Source organism: Mobula birostris, chromosome 1, assembly GCF_030028105.1.
Source record: "Mobula birostris isolate sMobBir1 chromosome 1, sMobBir1.hap1, whole genome shotgun sequence".
In the NCBI taxonomy this organism is placed as follows: Eukaryota; Metazoa; Chordata; class Chondrichthyes; order Myliobatiformes; family Myliobatidae; genus Mobula; species Mobula birostris.
The window spans coordinates 43439640-43463089 of record NC_092370.1 but is presented as its reverse complement, the minus strand read 5'-3'; positions in this window follow the sequence as shown (position 1 = coordinate 43463089).

Sequence of the window (23450 nt, the reverse complement as noted above, 5' to 3'; positions counted from 1 at the left end):
ATGCTGACCATTCTATTTACCAAGGGAGTTTTCCTCTGTAATCCTGACTGCAGCTTACTGTACATATCACCATCGAGTGACTTTAATCAGTCACTTGAGATACTGCATACTGCAAACAAGAAACAGTCCACCCCAACACCTTTCAAATCATAGTCGAGGACGTCAACCAGGCTTGTTTGAAGAAATCTCTACCCAATTAGCATCAGGATATAACCTGTAGCACCAGAGGTTCCAACACACTACATCACTGCTATAAAACACAAAATCATTCAGAGTCTTCCCCAACCATGAGCCTGAATGAACCATAAGTTCTGTGTTATGCTAAGGGCCAGATCAGAAGCATTCAGATCTGGTGACCAAGTAAGACGCAAGAGGTTCAGCTATGATCTCTGGAAAGCCACCTCACAGGCGAAGTGGCAGTTGTGAACTAAACTTGGATCAATGAAGGATGTTCCATTGATCTGACAGGGCTGGAATGCTATTACCTCTTACAAAGTGAAATCAACTGACATAGGAGACAACAGGGCTTTGCTTCCAGAAGAGCACGATGCTTTCTATGCTTGCTTCAACCATCAAAATATGGAGGAACCTTCACAATCTCCCACAGCCCCTGATGATGATGTGTTTTCATTTTCTCGTGTTGACATGAGTGCATCATTCAGGACAGAGAACCCACGGAAAAGCATCCAGCCCAGATGCGGTTGTAATTTTGCAAGAATCGTTTTATATGCTTAACAAAAGCTGCAGCCCTTTACTTCCATTATGAGCAAACCAAGAACAGTCACCTTACACTGATATCATTACGTCAGACACTATCTCTTAAAGTGAACACAACTCCTCAATGACTGTGTTTGCGACTTAAGTTGAACAGTTTCTATTATGAACAATGTGTGTCATCTGTCACCCATTACATTACCCTACACAGCCACCTACCATCCCCACCGCCCCCCCCCCCCCCAGAATTTACCAAAACTGGCACTGTGAACCTGTCTGGAGCTCATATGAGCCACCCGGCTCGTGTCCTTATGTGCTTTTGTTAGAGTAACAGCAGGGGCCTCTGGCTCATCCAGGAGTTTGCTGACACGCCCGTGGTCATGTTGTGATTCAGGGGGTATGGTAGTGGAACCATCCAGGTCTTGGTGGGATGGTTTAAGATGATCTACAGAAATACGTTCAGGTTTACTCTACCAAAGAGTATTTTTGCCCAGTTCCAAACGCATAAGGGGTCATTGTAATTGAGCTTAAATGGGTGTTGACTTGCAGCAGGGCAGACAAAAATATCTGAAGGTCAACTGGAACCCAAGAGTGTTGTACGTCATGATGGGAGTTAGGAATATGCGTAAAAGAATTGAGTTTCCTTAGCAGGGTGGAACTCCGCTGAGACGCCGACCTGGTGGTCATGGCATCAGGAATAAAGTCACCTGGCATCTTTAGGGACTGCCCATACACCAACACAGCTGCGGAGGACTGCAGCTCCTTCATCTGAGCCGTTCTGAGCCCCAGCAGGACCCACAGGAGTCGATCATGCCAACACTCATCTGACAGGGAAACCTTCAGAGCAGCCTTTAAGGAACGGTAAAACCACTTGCACAGGCCATTGCAGTGCATGTGATATGTCTTGGTGTGATGTAATTTAACACCGAAGTTCTTGCCCATTGCGGCCGAGAGGTCTGATGTGAATTGGGGCCGCAGTTGGAAGAAATGCCAAAAGAGGTACCGAATAGAGCGACCCAGTTGTTGATGAATGCCTGAGCCATGTCTGCAGCCATCGTTGATTCTAGAGGGACAACCACTGGCCACCTGGTGGTACGGTCCACCACGGTAAGCAGGTGTGTGAAACCACAGATTGGGGGGAGAGAGGACCAACCAAGTCCATGTTGACTTGGTCAAACCGCAGTTCAGGCACCTCGAAAGATGCCAATGGTGCCCAAAAGTGCATTTAATTTTTGCCAGCTGACACACAACACAGGCTGCAATCCAGTCTTGCACATCCTCCATAAGGCCATGCCATGCAAACTTTAAAGCACCCAGTTTCTGTGAAGCCTTCTCACCCAGTTGCAAGAGGCCACAAATGAAGGTAAAAACACTATGCCTCCAGTTTTCAGACACTGGGACAACCAGTTGGGACTTTGCACAAGAGAAAAACTCGACGCCAGCCAACCGCAGGCCCATGACACCAGTACTGCAAGGCTGGACTTCTACCTTATCAGACCGCTTAATCATATAAATGTCTCAATTATTATCACAGTATCACAGACATCCCACCCTGTAAAAACTCATTTCAGGGAGGTGGCACCATCAATTTGCGGGAGACTCCTGGAACTTCCAGGAGAGGTGGGATGTCTGCAATAGAGTAGCTCCTTAGCAGCCAGCCAGCTAGTTTAAATAACGTTAGCTATGCTAACGAACAAATGACACCTGTTGAACTCACCTCAACATGTCTTTCACAGTCTTAACCCACCATGGACAATAGAAAAGTCACTGTTGCAAACAGTGCAGCGAGCAACACTGTCATAATTTTGACCCCTATTAGGCAGGGGTACACTTTAGTGTAGTCTGGGGTGACGTACGTTTTATATTTTCTTTTTTTGGAACACTCTGCCACTCTGACTTTTTTTGGAACTGTCTTGCTCTTGCTGTCGCTCTCTCTCTCGCTCTCACGCTCTCTCTCGTGGTCGCTGTCACTCGTACTCCCTCTCTCGCATTTGCTTTCTTGCTCTCACTCTCTCTCTCTCGGTCTCGTGGTCGCTCTCTCTCGCGCTTGCTTTCTTGCTCTTTCTCGCGCGTTCTCTCACGCTCGCTCTCAAAAAAATCAATTTCCGGGACATTGTATATAATTTGCGGGCATCAGGGAGCCACTATTAATATGCGAGAGACTCCCGGAACTTCCAGGAGAGGTGGGATGTCTGATATCATCTTCTAAATTCAAAGGTATACAACCCACTCTACACAACTTGTCCTCATAATTTCACCCTGGTATAATTAAGGTGAATTTCATTGTATCCCCTCCAAAGACAATAAGAAGTAACCCAATGGATCATAATGCTGCATTTTTTGGAAATTAATATCAAGCTAAACATCAAGATGAGCAAAAACAAACAACAGGAGAACTGAAAGAGAAAGAACTTTTCCTCGAGCAGTTATTATTGTGACTAAAGTCATGGAAGGAAATGGCACTCAAAGAAGACAGCTTATTACAATTATCTGAAGATCACAAATTGTTTCACAAGTGATAGTGACAATTGTAATGCTGATTGATAGAACCACAATATTAGCATGCAACAAGGCCCAACAAGACAGAATATGATGATTACAGAGTTAATGTGCTTTTGGCAGTGTTCGTTGAGAGATGAATATTGGCCAGGGTAACTTTTTGCTCTCTTTGAGTACTACAGTGGAATCTCAGTTGTCTGCTGGAACCATCTGAAGGACAATACATCTAAATATTCAGTATTCTTGCTGTGTAGGTGTCCAGAATGGCAAGGGACTTCAAATGCCAGGGTACTACTCTTCAGCCAACATGTGTTTAAATAAATTTTATGAATAATTTGAATCACTCCACATGAGAATGAAAAGATTATTTGGACTGGCTTCCACACTACCCTAGATTTTGTTACATTGGAATTAGCAGTGTAGCAGTCTTGTATTCTTTTATCAAGTTGGCATTTGGATAATTTTAAACAAGATAACTTAAGAATCCTGGCGATTGTGTTTCTGTATGGGTAGAAACTTTTCCTTATTTCATTAAGACCTAGGTGTAGGACATTTTGGTCTCACAGAACAATCCTAGCCACCTCAGTAATTTTCCCTGTAATCACTCCCCACCCCATTTCTATCAACACTCTCAGGAACGACCAACGCACAAATCCTCGGAATGGGTGGGGAAACCAAAGGATCCCAGGAAACCCACGTGGGCACAAGAAGAGCGTGAAAATTCCACACAGACAACATCAAAAGTCAGGATTGAATCCAGGTAGCTAGAGTTTTGAAATATAATGCTTACTAGTTGTGCCACCAGCAGGTATAAATAGAGAATTTTGACTTCAAGGTGCAGGAAACTGAAATACAAAGCTTTCAAACAACCAAATGCTGAACTTCAGTTTCTTCTATAATTATGATTCTTGCCTTATTTACTGAACCTAAATAAACTGAAACCAAGGTTGCTTCCTTGGTGTCACACACAATTTAGGTCCTCTTTCTTGAGGGACCAACATTCTGTTCATGGCAGCAAGAAGTGGTGCCTCATTTTCATTCTGCTAAAAAGACCACTGTAACAATTTCACTTGCTGCATCACAAATGAAGACAGGCTTCAATTTCTGCAAAAGTACTTCTTGACACAGTGAAAGATAAATACTCGAACAGAATGTTAGTGGCTTGTGGTAATTGTAATAGACTGTCTTCCAATAAATTAAATGTAAAACGCTATTGGTGTTACTGAAGGCCAGTAGGAATGTATAAAGAAAATGCAACAAAATACAATTTGTCAAATTATCTTTTAAGACCCAAATGTACTTCTCTGTTTTCCTGTCTATGAATTTGGTTGCATGGTCCCAACAAATGCTTATTTAAATGAAAGAATTTAATAATATTACCAGAGATTGATGGAATCGGATCTGACTGCAATTTTCTACTCATAGGAGTACCATGACATTTAGAACTGTAGTGACTCAATGAATTAAAATATTTTATGATGGACATTAATGTCAGACAAAGTAGGGGAACAATTACATGTGAATGCTAGGGTACTATTGTTTGTTTTACTACTTGCAATGTCACTGCACCTGTTTCAAATTTCTCAGCCACTCCATTGCCAGGCAATACATATATTACAGTTGCTTGAGCAATTTTGTTGCCATAGATATTGTTGTCAACATACTCAATTTGATTTATGTTTACTACAGGATGCAGTGCTATAATTATATTGGAAGGACTGTCTTGGCATCATAAGATTTTGTTAACTTCCCTCTTAGCCTCAGAGTCATTATACTAATTAGCTCTCAGTACACCACTTCTGAGGATATTTTCACAATTACAGTACAATTTATCATTTATGGCACTGTCCAATGTAGACAGAACCAGTTTTCACCTCTAGCTGTGTATGAACAGTTGCCAAAGGAATGCTCTTATAGCAAAATCCCATTGGGAGATCCAGTCCATTTTGAAGGCCATGTCTGTTTAGTAAAGGACCAAAGGTCCTTAAATGAAAAGCAAGTGGCAAGTGAAGCATAATCACCATTCCAGGCGTCTGTGATATCTGGATTGGAAAGTGTCAATGCCCATTTCCCAGCCGGGGTGGCCACGAAGAAACATCATTGCTCCTCTTATCTCAAAGTACAAAGGTCTAAGTAAATATATTATCAAAGTACATATATGTCAACATATACAACCATGAGATTCATTTTCTTGTTGGAATAATCAGTAATAACCACAACAGAATCAACGAAAGTCTGCATCCAACACTATGGACAAGCAGCCAACGGACAAAGGATAAAAAACTGCGCCACTAAAAAAAAGAAAGAAAAAGGGAAATAATAAAATATAATAATAGCAAGTAAATAAGCAATAAATAACAAGAACATGAGATGAAGAGTCCTTGAAAGTGAGTCCATAGGTTGTGGTTCAACAGTTCAGAGATGGTATGAGTGAAGTTGAAATAAATTATCCCCTCCGGTTCTAGAGCCAGCTGGTGGCGTAGTGGCAACAGCGCCAGACTGCGGAGCGAAGGCTCCGGAGTTCGAACCCAGCCGGCTCCCTGGCACGCTTTCTATCTGTGCTGGGTTGAGCGTCGAGCTAGCAACTCGACCTTGTAAAAAAGAAATTGCCTGCTACAGAAACATCAACAGCAAAATGTTAGCAACACACACAAAAAATGCTGGTGAATGTAGCAGGCCAGGCGGCATCTATAGGAAGAGGTACAGTCGACGTTTCGGGCCGAGATCCCTCGTCAGGACTAACTGAAAGAAGAGATAGTAAAGAGATTTGAAAGTGGGAGGGGGAGGGGGAGATCCTGAAATAATAGGAGAAGACACGGGGGGAGGGATGGAGCTAAGAGCTGGAAAGTTGATTGGCAAAAGGGATACGAGGCTGGGGAAGGGAGAGGATCATGGGACAGGAGGCCCATCAACATTTTGCATCAACAGCAAAATGCTGATGGCCTATGCTCTCTCGTGAGTTTAAAAGGCAATTTCCTTTTCCTTTCCTGGTTCTAGAGCCTGATGGTTGAGGGGTAATGACTATTCCTAAACCTGGTGGCTTGTGTCCTGAAGCTCCTGTATCTCCCTCCTGATGGCAGCAGCGAGAAGAAAGCATAGCCTAGATGCTGGGGGTCCTTGATGATGGATGGTACTTTTCTGCAGTAGTGCTCCAAATAGATGTGCTCAATTGTGGGGAAGGCTTTACTAGTGGTAGACTGGGGCATATCCATTATTTTTGTAGGCTCTTCCGTTCAAGGGCCTTGATGTTTCCGTACAAGGCTATGATGCAGCCAGTCAATATACACTTCACCATACATCAGTGGAAGTTTGTCTATGTTTTGGATGACATGCCGAATCTTAGAAACATAGAAAACCTACAGCACAATACAGGCCCTTCGGCCCACAAAGCTGTGACGAACATGTCCTTACTTAGAAATTACCTAGGGTTACCCATAGTCCTCTATTTTTCTAAGCTCCATGTATCTATCCAGGAGTCTCTTATAAGACCCTATCGTATCTGCCTCCACCACCATTGCCAGCAGCCCATTCCATGCACTCACCACTTTCTGCGTAAAAAATTTACCCCTGACATCTCCTCTGCACCTACTTCCAAGCACCTCAAAACTGTGCCCTCTCGTGTTAGCCATGTCATCCTTGGGAAAAAGCCTCTGACTATCCACACGATCAATGCCTCTCATCATCTTACACAACTCTGTCAGGTCACCTCTCATCCTCCGTCTCTCCAAGGAGAAAAGACACGCTACCCAATCCAAGCAACATCCATGTAAATCTCCTTTGCACCCTTTCTATGGTTTCCACACCCTTCCTGTAGAGAGGTAATCAGAACTGAGCACAATACTCCAAGTGGGGTCTGAACAGGGTCCTATATAGCTGCAACATTACCTCTCTGCTCCTAAACTCAATCCCACAAATGATGAAGGCCAATGCACTGTACGCCTTCTTAACCACAGAGTCAACCTATGCAGCAGCTTTGAGTGTCCTGTGGATTCAGACCCCAAGATCCCCCTGTTCCTCCACACTGCCAAGAGTCTTACCATTAATACTATATTCTGCCATCATATTTGACCTTCCAAAATGAACCACCTCACACTTATCTGGGTTGAACTCTATCTGCCACTATTCAGCCCAGTTTTGCATCCTATCAATGTCCCACTGTAACCTCTGACAGCCCTCCACACTATCCACAACACCTCCAACCTCTGTGTCATTAGCAAATTTACTAACTCATCCCTCCACTTCCTCATCCAGGTCATTTATAAAAATCACGAAGAGTAGGGGTCCCAGAACAGATCCCTGAGGCGCACCACTGGTGGCTAACCTCCATACAGAATATGACCCATCTACAACCATTCTTTGCCTTCTGCGGGCAAGCCAGTTCTGAATCCACAAAGCAAGGTCCCCTGGATCCCATGCCTCCTTACTTTCTCAATAAGCCTTGCATGGGGTACCTTATCAAATGCCTTGCTGAAATCCATATACACTACATCTACTGCTTTACCCTAATCAAAGTGTTTAGTCACATCCTCAAAAAATTCAATCAAGCTCGTAAGGCACGACCTGCCTTTGACAAAGCCATGCTGACTATTCCTAAACATATTATGCCTCTCCAAATGTTTGTAAGTCCCGCCTCTCAGGATTTTCTCCATAAACTTACCAACCATTGAAGTAAGATATACTGGTCTATAATTTCCTGGGCTATCTCTACTCCTTTTCTTGAAAAAGGGAACAACATCTAGAACCCTACAATCCTCCGGAACCTCTCCCGTCCCCATTGATGATGCAAAGATCATCACCAGAGGCTCAGCAATCTCCTCCTTCACCTCCCACAGTAGCCTGGGGTACATCTCATCAGGTCTCTTTGACTTATCCAACTTGATGCTTTCCAAAAGCTCCAACACATCCTCTTTCTTAATATCTACATGCTCAAGCTTTTCAGTCACTTGTAAGTCATGCCTACAATTGCCAAGATCCTTTTCCATAGTGAATACTGAAGCAAAGTATTCATTAAGTACTTCTGCTATTTCCTCCAGTTCCATACGCACTTTTCTACTGTCACATTTGATCGGTCCTATTCTCTCATGTCTCATCCTCTTGCTCTTTACATACTTGTAGAACGCCTTGGGGGGTTTTCTTTAATCCTGTTCACCAAGGCCTTCTCATGACCCCTTCTGGCTCTCCTAATTTCATTCTTAAGCTCTTTCTTGCTAGCCTTATGATCTTCTAGATCTCTATCATTATCTAGTTTTTTGAACCTTTCGTAAGCTTTTCTTTTCTTCTTGACTAGGTTTTGAACAGTCTTTGTACACCACGGTTCCTGTACCCTACCATCCTTTCCCTGTCTCATTGGAATGTACCTATGCAGAATGACACGCAAATATCCCCTAAACATTTGCCACATTTCTTCCGTACATTTCCCTGAGAAAATTTATTCCCAATTTATGCTTCCAAGTTCCTGCCTGATAGCCTCATATTTCCCCTTATTCCAAATAAACGCTGTCCTAACTTGTCTATCCTACTTTCCTAACTTGTCTGTTCCTAACTTCTAAGAACTTTATAAGAAAGTTTCTTCACAAACTTCTAAGAATGTAGAGACACTGCCATACTTTCTTCGTACTGGTTCCAGGGCAGATGCTCCGAAATGATAACACTAAGAAATTTCAAGTAGCTGATCCTCTCCACTTCTGATCCTCCCTCCTCTATCTTCCACAAAATAAGAAAGATATGTTTTGTGTTAATACCTCAGCTAACGAGGATTGAAATAATTGTGTATTTCCTTTTCAGTCAGGATGCACACATCAACAAAGATGATTGAGACTGTTTTTTATGCATAGAATTTATGTGTAGCTACCTTTTGCTTCACATTTTTCTGCTCATTTTACTTGAATATGACAGAGAGGAGTTGTTTGCAAATTAGGCTGGATAAATCACCTGGGCCTGCCAATGTGTTTCCTCGAGCACTATGGGAGACAAGTGCAGAAATTAAAGGGGCCCTTGCAGAGATATTTAAAACATCCTAAGCCATGGTGAGGTGCTAGAGGAATGGAGGATAGTTAATGTTATTCTGTTGTTGAAGAAAAACCCTAAGAATAAACAAAGAAATTATATGCTGTTGAGTCTGACGCTGGTAGTGTGAAAGTTATTGGAAGGTAGGTAGTATAAGGGAGTTTTTAGATAGAGGTAATTAGGGATAGTATTTAGATAGAGGTAATTAGGGATAGTCAATATGACTTTGTGTGTGGTAAGTCTTGTCTAACCAGTCTCATGGAGTTCTTCGAGTAAGTTACTGTACGTGGAAAGTTGATGAAGGCAAGGCAGCGGATATTGTCTACATGGACATTAGCAAGACCTTTGACAAAGTCCTGCATGGGAGATTGGTCAAGAATATTCAGTCACTTGGCAGAGAAGATAAGGTAGTAAATTGGATTAGACATTGGCTCTGCGGAAGAAGCCAGAGAGTGGTTGTAGATGGTCGCCTCTCCGACTGGAGAACTGTAATTAGGGATGTGCTGCAGGGATCAGTGCCGCATCCATTGTTGTTTGTCATTCATACCAATGATCTGGCTGATAATGTGGTAAACTGGATCAGCAAATTTGCAGATGACACCAGGATTGGGGGTGTAGTGGATAGCGAGGGAGACAATCATAGCTCATAGTGGGATCTGACTAGCTGGAAAAATGGGCTGAAAAATGGCAGATGGAATTTAATGCAGATAAATGTGAAGTGTTACACTTTTGGAGGACTATCCAGAGTAGGTCCTAAATGGTGAATTGGGCACTGAGGAGTATGGTAGAACAGAAGGATCTAGAAATACAGATTCATAATCTCTTGAAAGTTGTGTCACAGGTGGATATGGTCGTAAAGAAAGCTTTTGGCATATTGGCCTTCGTAAATCAATGTATAGAGTACAGGAGTTGGGATGTTATGTTGCAATTGTAATACTAATTCCAATACTAATTTAGAGTATTGTGTACAGTTTTGGTCATCTACCTACAGGAAAGATGTAAATAAGAATGAAAGAGTGCAAAGAAAATTTACAAGGATGTTGCTGGGAACCTGAATTATATGGAAAGATTGAGTGGGTTAGGGGTTTATTCTCTAGAAATTAGAAGACTGAGGGGAGATTTGATAGAAGAATACAAAATCATGAGGGGTATAGATAAGGTAAATACAAGTAGGCAAACAACAGGAATTCTGCAGATGCTGGAAATTCAAGTAACACACATCAAAGTTGCTGGTGAACGCAGCAGGCCAGGCAGCATCTGTAGGAAGAGGTGCAGTCGACGTTTCAGGCCGAGACCCTTCGTCAGGACTAACTGAAGGAAGAGTGAGTAAGGGATTTGAAAGTTGGAGGGGGAGGGGGAGATCCAAAATGATAGGAGAAGACAGGAGGGGGAGGGATAGAGCCGAGAGCTGGACAGGTGATAGGCAAAAGGGGATACGAGAGGATCATGGGACAGGAGGTCCGGGAAGAAAGACAAGGGGGGGGGACCCAGAGGTATATTCAGAGGGACAGAGGGAGAAAAAGGAGAGTGAGAGAAAGAATGTGTGCATAAAAATGAGTAACAGATGGGGTACGAGGGGGAGGTGGGGCCTTAGCGGAAGTTAGAGAAGTCGATGTTCATGCCATCAGGTTGGAGGCTACCCAGACGGAATATAAGGTATTGTTCCTCCAACCTGAGCGTGGCTTCATCTTTACAGTAGAGGAGGCTCCTCTCCTGTAAAGATGAAGTCACACTCAGGTTGGAGGAACAACACCTTATATTCCGTCTGGGTAGCCTCCAACCTGATGGCATGAACATCGACTTCTCTAACTTCCGCTAAGGCCCCACCTCCCCCTCGTACCCCATCTGTTACTCATTTTTATGCACACATTCTTTCTCTCACTCTCCTTTTTCTCCCTCTGTCTCTCTGAATATACCTCTTGCCCATCCTCTGGGTCCCCCCCCCCCCCGTCTTTCTTCCCGGACCTCCTGTCCCATGATCCTCTCATATCCCCTTTTGCCTATCACCTGTCCAGCTCTTGGCTCTATCCCTCCCCCTCCTGTCTTCTCCTATCATTTTGGATCCCCCTCCCCTCCCACTTACAAATCTCTTACTAACTCTTCCTTCAGTTAGTCCTGACGAAGGGTCTCGGCCTGAAACGTCGACTGCACCTCTTCCTACAGATGCTGCCTGGCCTGCTGCGTTCACCAGCAACTTTGATGTGTGTTACAAGTAGGCAAGTAGGCTTTTTCCATTGAGGTTGGGTGAGACTATAATTAGAGGTCATGGGTTAAGGGTGAAAGATGAAATGTTTAAGAGGAACATGAAAGGGAACTTGAATAAGAGGGATGTGAGACTATGGAACAAGCTGCCAGTGCAAGTGGTGGTTGCAACTTCGATTTCAACATTTAAGAGATATTTGGATGGTACATGGATAGGAGCGGTATGGAGGGATATGGTCTGGGTGCAGGTTGATAGGACTAGGTAGAGTAATGGTTCGGCACAGACTAGATGGGCCAATGGTCATGTTTCTGTGCTGTAGTGTTCTATGACTCTATGATGGCTTTGCGGGTGATGGCCTCTTCATCGTTTAAAGACTTTGCTTGCTGATTACACTGGCAATGTATATGTATAACTTCTGAGGATCCAAATTCATTGGCTGATACAGTGCTGGTAATAAGCATCTTAAATAAATAACTTTTACCTTTGATTTCTCCTCAGCTGACACTGGGCAGATGATGAAATGTGTGGATTCAACCCTCTACTAAGCAACAGAAATTCTGGCAGAAGTGCAAAGTAAGAAATCAAGAGAATTCTTAGAAGCTTTGTTCTCATTGGAAGACAATATTAACAAGCAATTGAACTGAAGCAAATCATGAACCTATGTGTCTGCAGGATCAGATCGGAGGATTGAACCATGGACACCCGAGAAACCAAGGCCCACCAATGACTGATAACCAGAGATGTGGGCCAGCGGAGATCACTCAGCTATCTGGTTGGCTGGCACCCAGTGTACACTAGCGGCCAATGTGATAGCCAACCAATCAGAACAATGAGTTGAACCAATATAACTATGGGAACTCGGCAGAAACAACAGTCAATTGCATACTGATGATGTCACCTCAAATGGTGGTGAAACTTTTGCGACCTAGCCTCAAGGCTTGGTGAACAACCCTACAAGCAAGCAGCCAACCTGAGCTACCAATCTTCTCTTTCATTTCAATTAAGCAACAGAGTCTAAAGAACAACAAATTACATATAAAATTGCCTATAGTAAGATGCTATAGTAAAACTCTCTGACAGTCTGACACCAGTGGGACTTTGGTGGCACTACACCACCAGTTTTATTTGGATCAATGGATATAACTTCCCTTAATTTCCCAAAAATCAATTCATGTTTTTTTAAAGATGTACGTTGTAGTATCATAAACCTTCTAGGGAACTCGGGCTAGTAAGGAAAACAGGGCCAGGTAATTTTAAAAGTAGTGCTGGAAGTCGGGCTCTGGTAAATTGAAAATAAGAATTCAAAGCAGAACCAGAGTTTGATCAGAGCACAAGCAAGATCATCAATGGAGCCAGATTTCTGAATAATCTGATACTAAGGTTAATGGAGTTTTACTGCTTGAATAATATGGTGTGGTATGTCGGCCCCAGTGGAATTACTTATGGACACTACTGATGTTTACTACACCATGGGAGAAAGGCATTTTGTCAGGAGTTTACACCTGGGCTAAGCTGCATCAGAACTGACTGCAAGATAAATGTGTTGATGCAAGATTTCTTTGACATCCTGGTTAATATTGATCCTGCAATCAAAATACTTACCTGAAGTCGTTGCTCAGAACAATTGGCAATGTTGTTAGCAGCAGCAGCTGTCAATGGTAACATTTGTACTCTGTCCGGCCCAAAATTCACAGGTCTTGTTGCACAAGAAGCTCTGCGTGATTGATCAGTGCATACTAATACATCCTAGATTTGAGGATGTCTCACAGCAGGTACAGGACATTCTGAGAAGGGAGGATGAGCAGTCAGACACAGTCCATACCAGTATCAATGACATAAACAGGATTAGTAATGAGGTCCTGCAAAGGAACTTCCATGATTGCAATCTCAGGACTACTATATATGCCATGTGCTAGTGAAGGGAGAAATAGATGCATAATGCAATTCAACATGTGGCTAGGGATCTGTTGCAGGAGGAAGGGCATCAGACTCACAGAACATTGGGCTCTTTTCCAGGGCTGGTGGAACCTGTGCAAACAAAATGGCTTGCATTTGAACAGAAGGGGAACCAATATGCTGACTGGAAGGTTTTCCAGTGCTACTCAAGAGGGTTTAAAGTAGACTGGTTGGGAGATGAGAACCAGAGCAGCAGGGTTTAGGGCAAGAAACATGGCATGACAAGACTGAAGCAAGGAAGAGGCTGATAAACATCTGGTATTGATTAACTGAAATGTGTTGATTTCAATTCTAGAGGTATTATGGATAAGGTGGATGAACTTAGAACCTGATTCGGTACATGGAATTATGATGTTGTTGCCATAGCAAGACCTGGTTGCATGAGGGCCAGGACTGGCAGCTCAATGTTCCTGGATTTTGTAGTTCTAGATACAGTAGAGAGGGAGGTCAAAGAAGTGGAGAGTTTGCACTGCAGGTAAGTAAGAAAATGTCACAGCAGTACACAGAGAGGACATAATGAAGAGTTCTCCACAGAGGCAATTTGTCTGAGTTCTGAAACAAGCAGAGTGAAATGACACACTTTTGAGATTATACCACAAGTCCCTCAATTGCAACAGACAGATGGAGGAACAGATATGTAGACTGATTTTGTAAAGGTGAACAACAGGGTTGCCATAGTGGGGTGGCGGGGGATCTTTAACTTCCCCAGCATTGATTGGAACTTCCTTAATACAATAGGCTTAAATGTGGCAGAATATCTTCAGTGCATCCAAGAGGGGTTCTTGAAACATTGACAGAGAGTTCAACTAGAGGAAAAAACATATTAGACTTGGTTTTCGGAAATGAGTCAGGCCAGGTGACAGACTTCTTAGTGGGTGAACATTTTAGAAACATAGAAATATAGAAAACCTACAGCACAATACAGGTCCTATGGCCCTCAAAGCTGTGCCGAACATGTCCTTACTGTAGAAATTACCTAGGGTTACCCATAGCCCTCTATTTTTCTAACTCCATGTACCTATCCAGTAGTCTCTTAAAAGACCCTGTCGTATCCACATTTTGGGAATAGTGACTGCAGCTCATTATGTTTTAATATAATTATGAGAAAAATTTACATTGTATCTAGCAGATTGGTACTATGTTGCCAGGGCAAATTTTGACAGGAGGTAAGGGTCGTTGATTGGGAGCAGCTGCTGTTGGTCAAGTTTGCTCCTAACATGTGGGAGTTGCTTAAAAACCACCCGATCAGAATTCAGGATCGGCATATTCTGGTAAGGAATAGGGACAAGGTTGCTAAGGGTGGTAAGGAATCTTGGATGACCTGAGAGGTCCTAAATTTAGTCAGAAAGGAAAAGGAAGCATGTGTAGTGTTTAGAAATCTAAATTCAGACTGGGCCCTCGTAAAATATAAAGATAGCAGGAATGTGCCAAGTAGGTGATCAGGAAGGCCTTAAGAGATAATGAAATACCTTTGGCAAGTTGGATCAGGAGAATCCCAAGGCATTTCCAAGAATAAAAGAGGGTAACTATGGTGAGTAGGATAAAGGATAAAGGGGGAATTTGTGATTGGAATCAGAGCAAGTCACTGAGGTACAGATATTAGATTAGTACTAGGTGTCGGTATTTACATAGGAAAAGAACTGAGGGATAGTGAAGACTAAGTAGAGTGTGCTAATGTGCTGGGACATTTTGAGATTAAGGAGGAGGTAGTACTGTGTCTTCTGAAATGCATTAAGGTAGGTATGTTCTCAGGGTCTGATGGTATGTATCCTAGAATATTGTAAGGAGTTAGTGACAAGAAGCTTTGACAAGGATCTTTGTGTCCTCACTAGCAATAGGAGTGGAGAACAGCAAATGTTGTCCCTTTATTTAAGAAGAGAAATAGGGATACTGCAAGTGAGCCAGTGGGCCAGTGAGCCTCACATCAGTGGTAGAGAAGCTATTGCAGAGGATACCAAGGAACAAGTTTTTTGTACATTTGGAAAGGCATGGCCTGCTTAGAGACAGTCAGAATGGCTTTGTGCACAGTACACAGGTCATGACTTTATACTTTATACTTTATACTTTATTGTTGCTAAACAATTGGTACTAGAACGTACGATCATCACAGTGATATTTGATTCTGCGCTTCCCACTCCCTGGATTACAAATATTAGATATTAAATATATTAAAAATAGTAAAAATGAGTAAATATTAAAATTTTAAATTATTAATCATAAATAGAAAATAGAAAAATGGGAAGTAAGGTAGTGCAAAAAAACTGAGAGGTAGGTCCAGATATTTGGAGGGTATGGCCCAGATCCGGGTCAGGATCCGTTCAGCAGTCTTATCACAGTTGGAAAAGTCAAGATTGACAGACTTTATCTGAGAATGCGACAGAGGAGCTTGATAAGGGTAAGACAATGGACGATATTTACATGGACTTTGATAAGGCATATGATAAAGTCCCTCGTGGTAGGTTGATTCTGAAGATAAAGATGCATGGGATCCAAGGTGAATTGCAAGTTTTAGATTCGGAACTGGCTTGCCTACAGAAGACTGAGTGTAGTTGCAGAAGGCTGTTATTCTGACTAGTGGTCCACAGCAAGTGGCTTCCAAAAGGATTGATGCTGGGATTTTTGTTGTTTGTAATATATCTCAATGATTTGGATGAAAATGTAGATGGGTGGATTAGAAACTGTGAATGACCCCAAGATTGGTGTAGTTGTGGATAATGTAAAGAACTACAAAACAATACAATGGGATATAGATCAGATACAAATATAGCCAGAAAATTGGCAGGTATCTTTTAATACAGTTGCATGTGACGTTTTGCCCTTTAGGAGGAGAAATAGAGTCATAGAAAACTGGCAGCACCGAAACAGGCCCTTCGGCCCATCTAGTCCATGCTGAACCATTTAAACTGCCCACTCTCATCAATCTGCAACTGGACTGTAGCCTTCCATCCCCCTACCATCCATGTACCAATCCGAACTCCGCTTAAATGTTGAAATCGAAATATTATCCACGGCTTATGCTGGTAACCACTCTTATCACCCTCTGAGAGAAGTTTGCCCTCATGTTCCCCTTAAACATTTCATCTTTCACCCTTAACCCATGGCCTCGAGTTGTAATTTCACCAAACCTCAGCAGAAAAAGCCTGGTCGTAAAGTTTATTTTCAGAGTACATACATGTCACCACATACAACTCTGAGATTCTTTTCTTTTTCTGTGGGCATACTGAGCAAATCTATATAGCAGTAACTGTAAACAGGATCTGTAAACTGTAAACATCATTTGCCCTATTTACTTCCTCATAATTTTGTATACCTCTTACTAAATCTGCCCTCAATCTTCTATGTTCTCAGGAATAAAGGAAAAAGTATACAGTTAATGGTAGACCCCTTAATAGAATTAAAGTACAGAGGGTTATTGATTCTTCAGGTTCATAGTTCACTGAAAGTGACAATGCAAGCGGGTAAAGCCATCAAGAAGGCGTAGGGCATACATGTCCCCATCTGTGCGAGTTTGAGTGCAAGGGTAAGGAAGTCACGTTGCAGCAATATAAAACTGCACAGGACAGCACAGAGCATTGCATGCAGTTCTGATCATCTCTTTATAGGAAGGATGTAAAGATTGTGGAAAGGGTGTGTGAAGGACTCCCCGGTTGCTGACTAGATTAGAGGAATTTCAGGAAAAGTTAGACAAAATAGAGTTGTTTTCTCTGGCGCTGTGGAAGTCTGTAAGATTATGAGAAGCATAGCTGGAGTAGGTAGCCAGCATTATTTTTTCCAGGATTAGAGTGTCTAATACCAGGTTTGTCTAATTTTTCTTGTAGGTCATGCCATCTAATTCAGGCAGCATCATGGTAAACTTCTACACCCTATAACTGGGTGACCAGAACTACACACAATGCTCCAAGTATGTTCTGAATAAAGTTTTATCCAGCTGAAGCCTGACTTCCTTATTCTGAAACCTCAACACCTCTGCCAATGAAAGCAAGCCTCCCTGCTGATCCACCCATCTATATTTATACACATGGATATGAAGGGAATGATTGGATATGGATGATACACAAGAGGAGGACATTCAGTATAAACTGGCATCAAGAGAATATAACATTTGGGCCTAATGGTCTATTCAGTGCAGTACTGTTCTATGTTCTATGTTCAAGACTGGATGGTCTTCTGGGAAGCTTTGAAATAGAATAGTCCCCTATAGGAACAGAGCAACTCACGCAACATGCTGGAGTAACTCAGCAGGCCAGGCAGCATCTCTGGGAAAAAGTAGTTGATATTTCGGGCCGAAATCCTTCGGCAGGACTTATGGCCCATGATTTTGACCTCACTATTTTCGTCCAACACACCTCCTTTGAACTTCCTCTCATTTAAATACATACACTATAGTATAAGATATTTCAACCCTGGGAAAAAAAGATACTGGCTGTCTGCTCTATCCATTCCTCACGTAACTCTATGAACCTCTATAAGATTTCTGCAGCCCCAAAGAAAACAACCCAATTTGTCCAGAATTAGAATCAGAATCAGGTTTAATGTTACTGGCATATGTTGTGCAATTTGTTATTTTGCAGCAACGGTACATAGCAATACAAAATGGTTAAATAAATAAATAAACCAACCGATCAATAAGTGAATGGATGAACTATTTATAAATTTATATATATATTATTAAATAAGTAGTGCAAAAATATAGTGAGGAAGTGTTCATAGGTTCATTGTCCATTTTGAAATCTCTTGGCCGAGAGGAAGAAGCCATTCCTAAAACATTGAGTGTGTATCTTCAGGCTCCTGTACCTTCTCCTCGATGGTAGCACGGAGAAAAGGGCATGTCCTGGGTAATGGGGATCCTTACTGATAGACGCTGCCTTTTTGAGGCACGGCCCTTTGAAGATGTATTCAGTGCTATGAAGGCTGGTGCTCATGATGGAGATGACTGAGTCTGCAACTTTCTGCAGCTTTTTCCAATCCTGCACAGGATGGGATTGTGCAGGGCAGTGCACAGTGCACAGTATGCCCTTAATAGTACTCCTGTACCACAGCCCCTCACTCCTGTACACCTCCTCATCATCATCTAAAACGCTGCCAAGAATAGTTGTGTCATTGTCAAATTTATACTGTAGATGGTGCTTGAGCTGTGCCTAGCCACACAGTCGTGGGTGTAGAGAAAGTAGAGCAGTGGGCTAAGCACGCATCCTTGAGGTGTGCCAATATAGATTATCAACAAGGAGGAGGTGTTATTTCTGATCCACACTGACCGTGGTCTCCCAATGAGAAAGTTACAGAAGAGATTTCTCTTTCCACATCTTTTTTATAATGGGTGACCAGAATTGAATGCAATACTCCAGATATATTATGAAAGTCCCCCTGAGGGATGGCTATTGTTTAAGATTTGCCCATCTCTGTACAAAGAGAAGTTCCAGCAAATGTAAAAACTTTTCAGATTGCTTGAATAGATATAAAGGAAAATTGATTTCATTGTACTGTAACATTAACAGAATGGGGGATCATTCTAATGTTGACTACAGGTAGAGGTTGGTATATAAATTTGAAAACTTGATGAAGAAGTAATTTTTTTGAAATAAAAATCTGCATAATATTTTGGGTCAGAATGCACTAATTGTTAGCTACCATTATGCAGGGTTGTCCCCTACAGAATGGTGGCTAACAATTAGTGATGCTGACATTTTTGTATCAATACAGAAAGTTGAAATATGAAGGCGTGAGATGGTGGCACATCCAAACTTGCCTTCTTCTGCTGGTATTGATACTGAATGCATCTCAAAATTATATTGAACTATGAGCAAGGTTCATTTTCTATGACCCCTCGGCTTACTGCTGAACACAGTTGCTACACCTATTGAAGCCCCAGTCATTTGAAAAATACCACTTCCATTTAAAAGGGAAATGAAGCTAAGTGATTTAGTTCTCCCCCTATCTTTACGGAATATTAATGCTTTAATTAATCTGCATGATCTGAAAATATTTTTCAATAAAATTGTTTCTCTAATTTAGAAAATAACTTCTAAGTTTAAAATTGTTTAATGTTACAGTCAGTGGCCATTTTATAAGGTACCCTCTGTACCTAATAAAGTGGCCACTGAGTTGTATCTTCATGGTCTTCTGCTGATGTAGCCCATCCACTTCAAACTTCAACGTGTTGTGTATTCAGAGATGCTCTTCTGCACGCCACTGTTGTAACTCGTTGTTATTGAGTTACTCTCGGCTTCCTGTCAGTTTGAATCAATCTGGCCATTCTCTTTTGATCTCTGTCATTAACAAGGCAATTTTGCCCACAGAACTGCTCTCACTGGATTTTTTTTTCAGCCAATTCTCTATAAACTTTGGAGACTGTTGCACATGAAAATCCCAGGAGATCAGCAGTTTCTGAAATACTCAAACATCCAACAGTCATTCCATTCCAATCATTTCTTTCCCGTTTCTGATGTTTGGTTTGATGTAATGCTGAGACTTTATAAAGCACATGTGATGCCTCACTTGGAATATTGAAAGCAGTATTGGGCTCCTTATCTTAGAAAGCTGATCAAAAATATTTTCGGATCATGAAAATTGAACCTCTTGACCATGTCTGCATGCTTTTATGCATTGAGTTGCTGCCAAATGATTGATGATTAGATATTTGCATTAATGGGCAGATGTACAGGTGTACCTAATAAAAGTGACCACTGAGTGTATTTCTGACATAGTCAGGAGGACATTTTGTTCATCTGAATGGTTCAGGATTCACTCTTTGAAGCCCACTATTCAATAACGTGTTGATGCTGTGATCAAGTCATTAAATTTTGCTCTTTCTTGTAACTTGATGTGCACAAATTGCCTATGTTACTCAGTGAACACAAAGTTATGAAAGGAGCTTTAAGAATGCAAATCATTCTTTATAGGTAAAGTCAGACTTTGAGCCCCACGTCAGCGTTGACATGATAGGCCAAAGGGTGTTTCATTGGCTTTGATGCAAAGTTTGCAGATAATACAAAGATAGCTGGAGGGGCAGGTAGTTTCGAGGAAGTAGAGAGGCTACAGAAGAACTTAGACAGATTAGGAGAATGGGCAAAGGAGTGGCAGATGGAATACGGTATTGGAAAGTGTATGATCATGTACTTTGGTAGAAGAAATAAAAAATAGACTATTTTCTAAACGGAGAGAAAATTCAAAAATCTGAGGCACAAAGGGACTTTGGAGTACTTGTGCAGAATTCCGGAAAGGTTAATTTGCAGGTTGAGTCGGTGGTGAGAAAAGCAGATGTGCTGTTAGCATTCATTTCATGTGGACTAAGATATAAAAGCAAGGATGTAATGTTGAAACTTTATAAAGCACGTGTGAGGCTTCACTTGGAGTATTGACAGCAGTTTTGGCTCTTCATCTCAGAAAGGGTGTGCTGAAACTGGAGAGGGTAAAAATGAGGTTCACAAAAATGGTTCCAGTATTAAATGGCTTGTCACATGAAGAGAGTTTGATAGCTCTGGGCCTGTATTCATTGGAATTCAGGAGAATGATGCGTGACTTAATAGAAACCTATGAATGGTGAAAGACCTTGATATGGATATGGAGAGACTGTTTCCTATGCTGAAAGAGTCTAGAACCAGAGGACGCAGCCTCAGAATAGAGGTCCTTTTCAAACAGAAATGAGGAGGAATTTCTTTAGCCAGAGTGTGTTAAATCTGTGGAATTTATTGCCACAGGCAGCTGTGGAGACCAAGTCTTTATATATATTTAAGACAGCAGTTGATCGTTTCTTGATTGGTTAGGGCATGATGGGATACGGGGAGAAGGCAGGAGATTGGGGCTGAGAGGGAATATGGATCAGTCATGATGAAATGGTGGAACAGACTTAAAGGGCCAAATGGCCTAATTCTGCTCCTATATCTTATGGCCTTTTCTGTGCTATATGACTCAATGAATCTCAGGTTCAATGGCAATAGGATTAATGAATAGAAAGTACTGTACAATGGGGTGCTAGTTCACCATCTCTGTAAGGATCACTGCAAAGTTTACATTAACACAAAGAATATTTGTTTTGGTAAATCAATTTTGGTGTTTTGGTGGATGTTGTCTATATGGACTTCAGTAAGGCCTTTGACAAGGTTCCACATGGAAGGTTAGTTAGGAAGGTTCCATCGTTAGGCATTAATATCGAAGTAGTAAAATGGATTCAGCAGTGGCTACATGGGAAACACCAGAGAGTAGTGGTGGACAAACTGTGTCAGATTGGAGGGTGGTGTCTAGTGGTGTACCTCAGGGATCTGTACTGGGTCCAATGTTGTTTGTCATATATATTAGTGATCTGGATGATGGGGTTGTAAATTGGATTAGTAAGTATGCAGATGATACTAAGATAAGTGGAGTTGTGGATAATGAAGTAGGTTTTCAAAGCTTGCAGAGAGATTTAGACCACTTAGAAGAGTGGGCTGAAAGATGGCAGATGGAGTTTAATGCTGATAAATGTGAGGTGCTACACTTTGGTAGGACTAATCAAAATAGGACATACATCGTAAATGGTAGGGCATTGAAGAATGCTGTAGAACAGAGGGATCTAGGAATAATGGTGCATAGTTCCCTGAAAGTGGAATGTCATGTGGATAGGGTGGTGAAGAAAGCTTTTGGTATGCTGGCCTTTATATAGGAGTTGGGATGTAATGCTGAAATTGTATAAGGCATTGGTAAGGCCAAATTTGAAGAATTGTGTACAGTTTTCGTCTCTGAATTATAGAAAAGATATCAATAAAATTGAGAGAGTACAGAGGAGATTTACTAAAATGTTGCCTGGGTTTCAACTCCTAAGTTACAGATAAAGGTTGAACAAGTTAGGTCTTTATTCTTTGGAGCGTAGAAAGTTGAGGGGGGACTTGATAGAGGTATTTAAAATTATGAGGGGGATAGATAGAGTTGACGTGGATAGGCTTTTTCCATTGAGAGTGGGAGAGATTCAAACAAGAGGGCATGAGTTGAGAGTTAAAGGGCAAAAGCTTAGCGGTAACATGAGGGGGAACTTCTTTACTCAGTGAGTGGTAGCTGTGTGGAACGAGCTTCCAGCAGAAGTGTTTGAGGCAGATTCGATGTTGTCGTTTAAAGTTAAATTGGATAGATATATGGAGAGGAAAGGAATGGAGGGTTATGGGCTGAGTGCAGGTCAGTGGGACTAGGTGAGAGTAAGAGCTCGGCATGTACTAGAAGGGCCGAGATAGCCTGTTTCTGTGCTGTAATTGTTATATAGATATACAGTTATAAAGGAGTAAGAAGGGAAAGATAGGCAGGAGCTTCCTGTTATTCATTTAAAACACATGCAATGGTCAGATTAAATTGCACCTAATAGGTGAAAATGAATGGATTTCAAGTTGAATTTACCTACCGAGAGGAACAGATAAGATGCACATACAAAGTGTGGCTGAACGTAGGATAAATGCTGAAGTTTGAAGGGGTGTCATGTGCGGGAAGGGAGAGTGTAAGCATAGATGAGTTTACAGTAACCTCACAGTGTCTGATTCCCTTCATGCTTTGTAAGTAGTATTCATAAGAGAAAAACATTCTAATGAAAGTCTTTCAAATGATAATTGATTTAATTTAAGGAGTTACTAGTGTTCACCTTCATTTCCTTTCCATTGTCAATCTGAGACTTTGTGTTGCACTCCAGTAGCTTTAAAATGTAACAGCTTGCTGCTGTAGACACCGAGTCTGAACACAATTCGACTACAATTGCATACTTGGGTTACGGCTAATGTTACATGACAAGATATTTAACAGTGGCAGCTGTAAATGTAAGAAGTGACATGGTTTTATTTTGACACCTTTAAACACGATTTTCTCTTTGTTATAGCCTGGCACTCGTTCAATGCAACTTGAGATAATATATTCAGAATGACTTAATAATTAAAGCATTTAATGATTAGTCATGTATAGGACATAATAACCGGTAAATATGTTGTTTATTTATACATAATTCCTCTTTCTTTTTTTCTCATTTTCTGTTGTTTAATTTCTTCTATATTCTTCCCACTGCTCTGATGTAACGATCAAATCACCGACCCAGATCACCAGGATGCTTATTAATAAGAATGGC